Consider the following 13,537-nt stretch of genomic DNA (forward strand, 5'->3'; position numbering starts at 1 on the left):
ACCTCAATTATATATAAACATAATAAATATACCCCTTGAATGTTTGAATAGCGCTAAATGAAAAACTCTTGAAATTAACGACTTTTGATTACATATTGGTCTTAGCTTTTATACTGCATTTTGTATTCTGAAATCTTCTGCCATTCTAAAAATGTTAGGTGAAGATATTCAACAAATAAAATATGATATGAAAAATGAGTGGACATTTAATTTATCATTTGGGATTATACCTAATTGAATAAAGATCTAACATAATAAATGGGTATAACAAACTCTTATCACTGCATTTTCCAAGAAAAATCTATTAATGAATTCTATAAATGAATTTGCATATCTTATACAACCAGGCAAATATAAATTATATCAATATAGTTTAATAACAGTTCTGAAAGTAATGGTAAAATGTATTAATATGTATGGTAATTCAAACAGCTTTCCCTACCTGACTGATGAACATAACAGGTAGACCTAGGCATTATTCTGTCGGCCCCTTACAAGAAGGATCACACTTTTGAGTTTTTTTGCATTACAGGTATGTCCAAACCCCTGGGTACAATGACAGTGGGTAGCCTGGTAGTGGGATCAACAGTCATACAGAAGTAGGTACAGTAGTTCCTGGCCCTATGATTGTTGAAGAAGGGAAGTCAAAGAATGAGAGTTGGCAGACAACACTCCCTAAAATGCACAAAGTAACAATGACAGGCTTATGTAATATTGATACAGGACAATTGCAGACAGACACACACACACACACACACACACACACACACAAACAAACATACACGTGCATCTATATGAATCTGTTATGGTATATGACATCTTTTATCATTATTGCAGCATAAAAACAAGTTACAGTTTATTGAACCTACAAGGCAGGAGAAGTTATTCTCTGAAGTTTGCACGCAGAAGAACATAATTGTATCCTTCATACAATAACCAGATACATTATATTGTACAACCAATAGTTTTGCTGTTAATGTCATCCGACTCACTTATCTGTCAACCCTCTTTGCTTAATCATTATATTTATAATTCATCTATGTGATTGTTTTATTACATTCAGTAGTTTTTCTCTGTGTCTCTATCTTAAGGGGGGTACTCACGGAGCGATAATCTAAGCAATCTGACTAGATTGCTTCGATTTTAAGCATGATCTGTCCATGTGTACCCCCCCCCCAGCGATAGCGAAGCGCAGCCCTGCGCGTCGCTAACACTGGTGCTAGATTGGACTGCTCAATCTAGCAGGTCGCTCATTTCACCCGCTGGGTGAAATGAGCAGCCCCCCTGATCCCCCCGCACGCTCAGCACACATCGCGCTGTGCTGAGCGGGGGAAGAGATGTGTGCTGAGATGTTCGCTCAGCACACATCTCTCCCTAGATCTGCCCATGAATACGGGCCTTTACTACACTGCTCAAAAAAATAAAGGGAACACTTAAACAACACAATGTAACTCCAAGTCAATCATACTTCTGTGAAATCAAACTGTCCACCTAGGAAGCAACACTGATTGACAATCAATTTCACATGCTGTTGTGCAAATGGAATAGACAACAGGTGGAAATTATAGGCAATTAGCAAGACAACCCCAATAAAGGAGTTGTTCTGCAGGTGGCGACCACAGACCACTTCTCAGCTCCTATGATTTCTGGCTAATGTTTTGATTACTTTTGAAAGCTGGTGGTGCTTTCACTTTAGTGGTAGCATGAGACAGAGTCTACAACCCACACAAGTGGCTCAGGTAGTGCAGCTCATCCAGGATGGCACATCAATGCGAGCTGTGGCAAGAAGGTTTGCTGTGTCTGTCAGCGTAGTGTCCAGAGCATGGAGGCGCTACCAGGAGACAGGACAGTACATCAGGAGACGTGGAGGAGGCCGTAGGAGGGCAACAACCCAGCAGGAGGAATGCTACATCCGCCTTTGCACAAGGAGGAACAGGAGGAGCACTGCCAGAGCCCTGCAAAATGACCTCCAGCAAGCCACAAATGTGCATGTGTCTACTCAAATGATCAGAAACAGACTCCATGAGGGTGGTATGAGGGCCCGACGTCCACAGGTGGGGGTTGTGCTTACCGCCCAACACCGTGCAGGACGTTTGGCATTTCCCAGAGAACACCAAGATTGGCAAATTTGCCACTGGCGCCCTGTGCTCTTCACAGATAAAAGCAGGTTCTCACTGAGCACATGTGACAGACGTGACAGAGTCTGGAGACTCCAAGGAGAACGTTCTGCTGCCTGCAACATCCTCCAGCATGACCGGTTTGGCAGTGGGTCAGTAATGGTGTGGGGCGGCATTTATTTGGGGGGCCGCACAGCCCTCCATGTGCTCGCCAGAGGTAGCCTGACTGCCATTAGGTACCGAGATGAGATCCTTAGACCCCTTGTGAGACCATATGCTGGTGCGGTTGGCCCTGGGTTCCTCCTAATGCAAGACAATGCTAGACCTCATGTGGCTGGAGTGTGTCAGCAGTTCCTGCAAGACGAAGGCATTGATGCTATGGACTGGCTTGCCCGTTCCCCAGACCTGAATCCAATTGAGCACATCCGGGACATCATGTCTCGCTCCATTCACCAATGCCACATTGCACCACAGACTGTCCAGGAGTTGGAGGATGCTTTAGTCCAGGTCTGGGAGGAGATCCCTCAGGAGACCATCCGCTACCTCATCAGGAGCATGCCCAGGCGTTGTAGGGAGGTCATACAGGCACGTGGAGGCCACATACACTACTGAGCCTCATTTTGACTTGTTTTAAGGACATTACATCAAAGTTTGATCAGCCTGTAGTGTGTTTTTCCACTTTAATTTTGAGTGTGACTCCAAATCCAGACCTCCATGGGTTAATAAATTTGATTTCCATTGATAATTTTTGTGTGATTTTGTTGTCAGCACATTCAACTATGTAAAGAACAAAGTATTTAATAAGAATATTTCATTCATTCAGATCTAGGATGTGTTATTTTAGTGTTCCCTTTATTTTTTTGATCAGTGTATAACATAATAATCTTATTCATGATCATTCTCACCATATGATTATTAACAAATACATTAACTGTTCATAACTGTGTTACTGTTTGTTTCAGATGCAAAAAATATTTCCAATGATTACATGAATGACATTAAAACAAGCATAATAAACACTATGGTGGTCATTCCGTTGCCGATTTTTCGCTATATTGCGATTAGTCGCTTACTGCGCATGCGCAAGGTTCGCAGAGTGCATGCGCTTAGTTATTTTACCCAAAAGTTAGGTATTTTACTCACGGCATAACAAGGATTTTTCATCGTTCTGTGATTGACGGGAAGTGGGTGTTTCTGGGCGGAAACTAGCCGTTTTCTGGGAGTGTGCGAAAAAACGCTTGCGTTTCTGGGAAAAACGCGGGAGTGTCTGTAGAAACGGGGGAGTGTCTGGGCGAACGCTGGGTGTGTTTGTGACGTCAAACCAGGAACGAAACTGACTGAACTGATCGCAGTGTAGGAGTAAGTCTCGAGCTACTCAGAAACTGCTAAAAAATTTCTATTCGCAATTCTGCAAATATTTCGTTCGCAATTCTGCTAAGATAAGATACACTCCCAGAGGGCGGCGGCTTAGCGTGTGCAATGCTGCTAAAAGCAGCTAGCGAGCGAACAACTCGGAATGAGGGCCTATAAGTAACAAAATAGACGTCATGATATATATTATGGTAAGATGGCACTCTTTACAGAAGAAAATTACACATTGGCCCAAATGTATTAAGCCTTAAAAAGTGATAAAGTGGAGACAGATAAAGAGTGATAAATGACCAGCCAATCAGCTTCTAACAGCCAGGTCACAGGCTGTGTTTGAAAAAGGACAGTCAGTTGGGAGTTGATTGGCTGGTCATTTAGCACTCTTTATCCCTCTCCACTTTATCACTTGTTAAGGCTTAATACATTTGGGCCATTATCTGAAGTAGAAGTACAGGGCAGTGATGTGCGGTGGGGTGAGGCAGGTGTTTCCTGTCATGCTAATGTTTGTGCCAGAGTTATGACTGTGGTCCTAATTCAGAGTTGATCGCAGCAACAAATTTGTTAGCAGTTGGGCAAAACCATCTGCACTGCAGGGGTGGCAGATATATCATGTGCAGAGAGAGTAAAGGGTGGTACTCACGGAGCGATAATCTAAGCAATTTGACTAGATTGCTTTGATTTTAAGCATGATCTGTCCATGTGTACCCTCCACAGCGATAGCGAAGCGCAGCCCTGCGCTTCACTATCACTGGTGCTAATTTGGCCTGCATGCAGGCTCAATATAGCAGGTCGTTCATTTCACCCAGCGGGTGAAATGAACGGCCCTCCCATCTCCCCCCGCACACTCAGCACACATCGCGCTGTGCTGAGTTGGGGGGAGAGATGTGTGCTGAGCGGTTCGCTTAGCACACATCTCTGCCCACATCTGCCCATGAATACGGGCCTTTAGATTTGGGTGGGCTGTGTTCAAACTGAAATCTAAATTGTAGTGTAAACATAAAGCAGCCAGTATTTACCCTGCACAGAAACAATATAATCCGCCCAAATCTAACTCTCTACGCAAATGTTATATCTGCCACACCTGCAGTGCACATAGTTTTGCCCAACTGCTAACAAATTTGCTGCTGCGATCAACTCTGAATTACCCCCTGTATAAAGTAGATGAAAAATACAAAAAATATGTTTGAAATATCTTCTTTGCATTATTCTTATCATTTTTACAGCCAAAACTCTGGAGTAAAAAGTCTATGGCAGGTGAGGCAGTGCCTCCTCTGCCTATATTTCCTGCACATCTCTGATCAAAACTCTCCAACTTTTCAGGAGTTTATACTGTGCACCTGTGTATAATTCCCACATGCACCCTTTGGCTTATATATTGCAGTGATGTAGCTTCCACAATACACATTATAGCATACACCTACATTGCCCTTTTCAACCACTTAACTGACAATTTTCCCCCCAAAAAACCACTCAGAAATTGTCAGTTTATTTATGAGTGCATTAGGTGAAGAACATGAATTTAACCCTATCCAAAATGATTTTAGGAAAACAAAAATATATATATTTTTTTTTCTCTCTCTCTCCAAACATCGGAACATCGATCGGGCACATCGCAACCATCAGAACATTGTAACTTTCGTTTTTAGAGCCTGGACAGCTGCCAGATACACTGGGGGGGGGGGGGAGGGGTTAAGGGGGGGATTGGGGGTGATGATTTAAACTTACCAGTGGCTGCTATTGTCTGCAGCCGCTGGGGGTGGGGTATACTGCCATGCTGACCGATCAGCATCATGGCAACACTGGAGTTCTGGAAGGTAGAGGGACTTTCCGGTCCCTCTGACAGCAGCAGCAGAGGGAAGATTCCCTTCCCTGCTGCTGCTGCTGCTGCTGTCACAGTTTATCTGACTGATCGCATCCTGTGTGACCAGGTCAGATAAAGCACTTGCAGGCATGTTCACATCTGATGCGACAATGTCAGGCAAGTGGTTAAACATGAATTGCAATAAAGAGGTGTGTGGTGTAAGACAGTATAACAGTTGTTGGACACAGTCCTGGTGGCAAAAAAGGGACCAGTGGCATAATTGGTCACTGGATAGGTGCACTTTTGGGTAAGAGCATGAGACTGTCTTGCACCCTTTACAGGTGTTTCTCCCAGGGACTCATTATCTATGATTATTGGTGTTCTGACACTGTCAGTTGGTATCAGGTGAGATTGAGGTTTTGGCTCTCATATCTCTAGGATATGGTGCTGGTTGCACTCATGCAAGGCACCATTAGATTGCACCGCATACAGATGCGTTCGCATTGCAGGCAAAGAATAGCGTTCGCATATGCACCCACTTCATTATGCATAAAAGTGCTGTGTGGTCACAGGCAGTAGGATTAGGGTGCTCCCACTACCATACACGGAGAGGAAGAGTCAGCGGAAGTGTATTGTCAAGTTGCAAGTTAGTTTGCACTGTGGCAGTCGCAGGTGTGTATGTTCTGACTCTGTTAATTCAACAGGGGTCTGGATGTGGACATTCTGCCCTGGGAACAACTGGCTTAAACAATAGGATATTTTCTAAGGAGTGGCTTTGAGCGGCAATCTTGAGTTTTGCAGAAAATCCTGCATGTTTATCCCAACTTGTAGTCTAAGTTTGAACTTGGTGGAAGGAATAATGGTGTAGGTGCATGTGAACAGAAAGTGTTGAGCAGAAGAAGAGGGAAGTCCATCTCTCAAAGTAATCCTCAAATTGAGAAATGCCATAAACATGACAGAATCATCTCTGTAACATTTTTTTTAACAGGTGCTTTGCAGAACTTACAGCCATTTCTGCTAGTCCATTCGACTATGGATAGCAAGGTCTGCTAGTGACACATTGAATATCCCTCTCACTGGTGAAAATCTGTATTTCACCACTCATGAACTTTATGGCATTGTCAATAAGTAGCTTGCATGGTATGCCATGTGCTGAAAAGTGTGTTAATTTTCTTGATGACTATAGCACTTGTCAGTTTGGGAAGATAATCTCAAACCAATCTGAATAAGATTTCACTAACACTAGGTGCTCCTTCTGTTTCCATTGGAAGAGTTCTGCAGTATTGGACCAAAGGATGTCTGGAAGTTCATGAATAATGAGTGGCTCCTTGGCATGATGGGCACTTGCAAGATGCAAGGGCAGAAAGAACTCCCTCAATGTCAACATCTGTAAAGGGCCCAAAAAGAGCATCTTTAGCACACTGTATAGTGGCCTCATGCCTGGGGTGCCACTGGTTGGTCTGCTGAGCGTAGAAGTCTTGAAGGGCATAGCATATCACAAAACACTGACCACACAGGAGGATGCCATCAGAGAGGGTCAACTCATAACAGAAGTTGAAGAAAGACTTGAGGTTATGAGGCAATCCCTTGGAGGAGAAAGGCCAGCTATGCAGGACAAAATGAGGATTGGAAAGGTCATCTCAAAGTAATGAATCACAGAGCTTCTTCATGCATCTTTAGAAGAGAACATCACACTAACACCTGTATTACACTAAATACCGATGGTCACAGCCGGGAGCCTGACAAGGGTGCTACCTGGCTGCGACCCATGTCAGGCCCCTTTCTCACTGCATTTACCAACCCAGCATTTCGCGGGGTTGGTGATGTCGCCGATGACATGGCGGGGGCGACACTTGTAGATTACATGATCTCTAAGCGCCCCCGTACATTCACTGTAAATGGGAAGCCAGGTCGATGCGACCTGGCTACAGTTTACACAGCACGGTTTGCCAGGTTGAACCCGTGTTCAACCCTGCAAACTAACCGAGTTGGAATACCAGGTCACTCGACCCGGATTATTCTAACTCTGCCCTTTTACACCAACCAGCAACACAGGTTATGCACCTTCATGTGCAATACCCCATGTTATATGCTGGCGGTGTAAAAGGGGTAAACATTACATCTAGGCTATCATCAGCATGAGGGACACCTGAGTTCAGGAGGTGAACATGTAAAATGTATCAGCAACATGGAAGAGTAAACAAGTATTCTTCAATGGGACACTCATGCATTCATCATGTGGTATTCTGCAACTATAAGTCACATCAAAGACAGATAAGTAACCACTGATTATTGAAAATCTAACTTTTTATATATATTTAAGACAAGTAAAATATAAAAACAAATGAAAAAGTGAATAAATGTGCAAATAAAGAAAAAGAAGATAAAGAAAATTTGTTAAAACATGATTTCACTGGTAATAAATCTTTTGTAATACTGTATATATGTCTATTATGCAGGAATACTAATTTTGGATATTTATTTTACTCCTCACATGAATGTTCTATTCATTATCTTATTGCTGATTTTATATTTGTTATACTTTTTGTGTTGTAGCTACTATTTTATATATGGTGTCCTTTACTGTAACCTCCTTGATTGTTTTAATAAATTTTATTCACACAATTAAATATGAATAGAACCATGTCTCTAATTTTGTTATAATATATTTCTTTGTAAAACAGTGTCAATTTGGTACAGTAAATTCACAAAGTTCATTCTGAGCAGTATATTTGCTTGATTCTTTAGACTGCTAAAGAGACTGAGTCATGGGAGTATATTTACTAAATTTCATAATTGTCGGGATTTGGAGGGAGATTAAACACGAATGACATCGAATGTGTGAATATGCAACTTTTTTAATTTTTTTACACCTCATTTACTATGCTGTCGTATTCTGCATTTTCGTTTTTTCCGATGTCGATGTCATTTGTAATTTCGGCCAGTGTTTTACGGGAGTGATTAGTAAAACACTGCCAAACTTAACACAATGAATCCCGTCCGGATCTGTGAGATCTGTGCAGGGCTTCATTGTGTACCTTAAAAAAAGTGTTTAAAGTGTTAAAAATTCAGAAAAAAATTGTGTGGGGTCCCCCCTCCTAAGCATAACCAGCCTCGGGCTCTTTGAGCCGGTCCTGGTTGTAAAAATAGTAATACAGAGAAAAAAATTGACAGGGGTTCCCCCATATTTTAGCAACCAGCACCGGGCTCTGCGCCTGGTCCTTGTGCAAAAAATACAGGGGACAAAAAGCGTAGGGGTCCCCCGTATTTTTAACACCAGCACCGGGCTCCACTAGTCAGAGAGATAATGCGACAGCCGGGGGACACTTTTATATTGGTCCCTGAGGCCCTGGCATTAAATCACCAACTAGTCACCCCGGGCTTGGGTACCCCCCCTCCAGCCACCCAAGGGCCAGGGGTGAAACCCGAGGCTGTCCCCCCATCCAAGGGCGGCGGATGGGAGGCTGATAGCCTTTTTAAAAAAAAAAGAATATTGTTTTTTTGTAGTAGTACTACAAGTCCCAGCAATCCTCCCCGCAATCTGGTACTTGGAGAACCACAAGTACCAGCATGCGGGGGGGAAACGGGCCCGCTGGTACCTGTAGTTCTACTACAAAAAAATACCCAAATAAAAACAAAACACATACACCTTGATAGTACAATTTTATTAAACATACATGCACACTTACATTCATACATACTTACCTATGTTAACACAAAGCAGTCGGTCCTCTTCTCCAGTAGAATCCCGGGGTACCTGTAAATAAAAATTATACTCACAAAAAATCCGGTGTAGATCGGTCCTCTTCTATAACTTTGTAATCCAGGTACTTGGCAAAATAAAAAAACGGATTACCCGAACCACGCACTGAAAGGGGATCCATGTTTACACATTGATCTCCTTTCCCCCACTGGCGGGACCCCCCATGACTGCTGTCAAAGAGGGTCCCTTCAGCCAATCAGGGAGCGCCACATCATGGCACTCTCCTGATTGGCTGGGCGCTCTTGAGCTGTCAGTCAGGCTGCGCACTGTAGATACAATGTAGCGCATAGGCGCTCCATTGTATCCAATGGTGGGAACTTTGCAGTCTGCGGTAGACCGCGAGGTTAAGTGGTCATTCTTGTGGTTAGCCCCACTTAAGCAAAGTTCCCACCATTGGATACAATGGAGCGCCTATGCGCTACATTGTATCTACAGTGCGCAGCCTGACTGACAGCTCAAGAGCTCCCAGCCTTTGGAGATCTTTCTTTACATAAAAAATGGGTGGCTGAATAAGCATGCTGATTGGATAAAAGAAACCTTGATGTGCAGACTGAATACGTCCCTTCCAGTGAGTACCGGTACGCAGCACAGCTTACAAAGATACCCTGATGTGTTTATACCCACTCTTTTTCTTGTAAATTAGGTACGCTGAGAATCCTAGCATCATTTTCTAAAGAAACCCTTATATGCTTCCAACCTCACTCACTTTTGTAAGTGAGGTACGATCTACCTAACCGAGATTCCTCCCCACTTGTGTTTAAAAAAAGTGTTTACTATCCCCATTGAGACTCCCCAAAACCCAAAATTTGCTATTTTGTGTTTTTCATAATACCACGCCGTATGACTACATCATTCCTGGAGAAAATAACCATCCTTCTCTCAGAAATCAGAAATCCATTGAGAACACCTAGATAAGTATCTTTCTTCATTACCCCAAAAAACACCATAAACACCCTAGCTGAATCATCAGCTTAACCCCCACCCCATTCCAGCGCCAACTCCCTGCACCCACACCTTTTGTCTAGTTCTACCCCTTTGGATTATTCTTGGGATTAATCCAGTGGTGCAAGAGATAGGCAGCAGGTACATTCATCCATCAGGAGCGCCTCCTTCATTCTACCAAATCTTTGTCCAAACCTGGATTACAAAGTTAAAGAAGAGGACCGATCTACACCGGATTTTTTGTGAGTATAATTTTTATTTACAGGTACCCCGGGATTCTACTGGAGAAGAGGACCGACTGGTTCGTGTCAACATAGGTAAGTATGTATGAATGTAAGTGTGCATGTATGTTTAATAAAATTGTACTATCAAGGTGTGTGTGTTTTGTTTTTATTTGGGTATTTTTTTTGTAGTAGAACTACAGGTACCAGCGGGTCCGTTTCCCCCCACATGCTGGTACTTGTGGTTCTCCAAGTACCAGCTTGAGGAGGAGGCTTGCTGGGACTTGTAGTACTGCTACAAAAAACAATATTCGTTTTTTTTAACAAAAGGCTATCAGCCTCCCATCCGCCGCCCTTGGATGGGGGGACAGCCTCGGGCTTCACCCCTGGCCCTTGGGTGGCTGGAGGGGGCATCCCTTGATTTAAGGGGTCCCCACTCCTCCAGGGTACCTCGGCCAGGGGTGACTAGTTGGTGATTTAATGCCAGGGCCGCAGGGATCAATATAAAAGTGTCCCCCGTCTGTGGCATTATCTCTCTGACTAGTGGAGCCCAGTGCTGGTGTTAAAAATACGGGGGACCCCTACGCTTTTTGTCCCCCATATTTTTTGCACCATGACCAGGCGCAGAGCGGTGCTGGTTGTTAAAATATGGTAGAACCCCTGTCAATTTTTCCCCTGTATTTTTACAACCAGGACCGGCTTAAAGAGCCCGAGGCTGGTTATGCTTAGGAGGGGGGACCCCGTGCATTTTTTTTTTCTGATTTTTAACTCTTTCCCACCCCTTCCCACTGATAAACATGCACAGATCTCACGGATCTGTGCATGCCTATCAGAACACGGTAAATAAAAGCAAGTCTATTTTAAAACTGGTTTTTTTTACGATTTGTATTTTTTCACGGCAGTGTATGGCTATTGCCGGCAGTGATTGTGATTTCAAATTTTTTGTAAATTACCGAGTTGTATAAAATAACAGGCATGTTTGACCGATGGTGTATTCATTCGTATTTTTTTCTTTGCCTTAAAAAAAAAATACAAATGCCCTCATCACTGCCAAGATTTGTGTTTAGTAAATTCCCGAGATGACACTTTGAAGAAAAAACACCAACTCGGTCAAAATCGGGACTTTAGTAAATATACCCCCTGGACTGCAATCTGAAGCTGTAATTTGATACTAATGTAACCTTTTACTATAACACTGCATCTCTAAGCAAATGAATGTACAGTTTCACATAAGTCTGTATCTAATAATTTAGTTATATCGGATACTACCTTAGTACAGGTTGAGTATCCCATATCCAAATATTCCGAAATACGGAATATTCCGAAATACGGACTTTTTTGACTGAGAGTGAGATAGTGAAACCTTTGTTTTTGATGGCTCAATGTACACAAACTTTGTTTAATACACAAAGTTATTAAAAATATTGTATTAAATGACCTTCAGGCTGTGTGTATAAGGTGTATATGAAACATAAATGAATTGTGTGAATGTAGACACACTTTGTTTAATGCACAAAGTTACAAAAAATATAGGCTAGAATGACCTTCAGGCTGTGTGTATAAGGTGTATATGTAACATAAATGCATTCTGTGCTTAGACTTGGGTTCCATCACCATGATATCTCATTATGGTATGTAATTATTCCAAAATACAGAAAAATCCGATATCCAAAATACCTCTGGTCCCAAGCATTTTGGATAAGGGATACTCAACCTGTATAGTTATTAAGAGGTGTGAACAGTGTGCGCTTTTAGCAGTCTGTTATTTCATCTTATTGTTATTATCATGTATAAATAAAAATTTCAACCCTGTTGTTAATCCTATAATTAGATGGATTGGATTTAACAAGTCCAGCATGAGAATCCGAGCCTCATCATTTCTTAATATATGTTTAGGCTAAAGTTTGTGAGCATGCAGTATCAGGTCAATGCACCATGCTTGGGGCTACTGTCCTCTCCATATAATTATATTTATATTATAATTTCTATTCAATGGATATATCCTCGAGTATAGTGTGCAATTATGGATTCAGTATCATTTGTACGCTGATGATACTCAAATCTACCTATCCTCCCCAGATTTGTCACCACCAGTATTGGCTCGTGTCACTTAATGCCTGTCTGCCATTTCATCTTGGATGTCATCTTGCCACCTCAAACTCAACATTTCCAAAACCAAATTAATTATTTTCCCACCAGCTAAGAGTAGTTACCAACCTGATATCTCTATAACTGTTGACAATGCAACTATCCACCCCACCCCACAAGCTCGTTGCCTAGGTGTCACCCTTGACTCTGAACTGTCCTTTGTTCCACACATTCAATCTGTCTCTAAATCATGTTACATGCACCTTAAAAACATATCCAAAATACGCCCTTATCTTACACAAGACACTGCAAAAACTCTAATCCATGCACTCATCATCTCCTGCATTGATTATTGTAATAGTATCCTTACTGGTCTTCCCAAACATAGGCTATCACCACTTCAATCCATTTTAAATGCAGCTGCGAGGCTAATCTTCCTCGCCAGACGTTCTTCATCTGCTGATCCGCTCTGTCAGTCCCTCCATTGGTTACCGGTTTTCTACTGTGTCAAATATAAAATACTTTTACTTACATACAAGGCTATTAACCAAACTGCACCATCATACATCTCCTCACTCATCTCAAAATATCTCCCTACCAGACCTCTCCGCTCTGCACAAGATCTGCGTCTCTCATCCACATGTATTACCTGTTCCCACTCAAAATTACAGGACTTTACCCGGGCTTCACCCACTCTGTGGAATGCACTCCCACGCACAATAAGACTCTCCTTTAGTCTCCAAACCTTTAAACGTTCTCTGAAAACTCATCTCTTCAGACAAGCCTACCAAATTTCAGACCCACACACATAACCTTAACAGCTTCCCTATCAAGTTACATCCCCTCTGTACAGTCCACATAAACTCACATTTTGTCTTCCAACATTGCTGGGTGATCATATCATATACAACCCATTAAGAACCTAGCAACCTGGGGAACCATTATGTAACAGGTAGCATCTATCCTTGTGTATCAATGCCTATTTCCCTATAGATTGTAAGCTTGCGAGCAGGGCCTTCCTACCTCTGTCTGTCTGTCTTTGCCCAGTTTTGTTCTATAATTGTTGTTCTAATTGTAAAGCGCAATGGAATATGCTGCGCTATATAAGAAACTGCTAATAAATAATAAATAAAAATTACCAGAATACTATGAGGGTCATTCTGAGTTGATTGCTCGCTAGCAACTTTTTGCTGTGCTGCAATCAGACAGTCACCGCTTATGGGGGAGTGTATTTTCA

The 13,537-nt window shown here is 42.4% G+C and overlaps 1 long non-coding RNA gene across 1 annotated transcript in view; it reads right to left on the reverse strand.

The window, feature by feature from the left end:
* Window positions 1–391: 391 nt before the first annotated feature.
* The window catches only part of LOC135058053 (uncharacterized), a 150,314-nt gene continuing 137,168 nt past the window's right edge, over window positions 392–13,537 (reverse strand). Inside the window, exon 3 of the long non-coding RNA XR_010244565.1 lies at window positions 392–621. This is a non-coding gene — a long non-coding RNA (uncharacterized LOC135058053). The remainder of the gene's footprint in view (window positions 622–13,537) is intronic.

The sequence above is a fragment of the Pseudophryne corroboree genome, chromosome 3, assembly GCF_028390025.1.
Source record: "Pseudophryne corroboree isolate aPseCor3 chromosome 3, aPseCor3.hap2, whole genome shotgun sequence".
Lineage (NCBI taxonomy): Eukaryota > Metazoa > Chordata > Amphibia > Anura > Myobatrachidae > Pseudophryne > Pseudophryne corroboree.